This window comes from Penaeus monodon, chromosome 24 (assembly GCF_015228065.2).
Source record: "Penaeus monodon isolate SGIC_2016 chromosome 24, NSTDA_Pmon_1, whole genome shotgun sequence".
NCBI classification, from domain to species: Eukaryota; Metazoa; Arthropoda; class Malacostraca; order Decapoda; family Penaeidae; genus Penaeus; species Penaeus monodon.
Genome location: NC_051409.1, coordinates 23,374,526 through 23,374,755, shown reverse-complemented (window position 1 = coordinate 23,374,755; position 230 = coordinate 23,374,526).

The following is a 230-nucleotide window of genomic DNA, read 5'->3' as shown; positions in this document are numbered from 1 at the left end:
TGATTGGAGGCTTGAACTCGTCTGCCAGTTTTGCTACAAAAAGTGTTAAAGAGTTCCTTGATTTTTTTTTACGGACAGGTCGCTTGAGAAGCTTGACTTCATAGTAGATTTGTCTTCATGACATACAGGGTCAACCGAGGCGTCTGGAGCAGCTTGCCATGATCGCCTCTGCAATAGTTGGCTCGGATTCGTTGATCACGTGTCTGCCAATCGCTCATCTCCTCGACGAA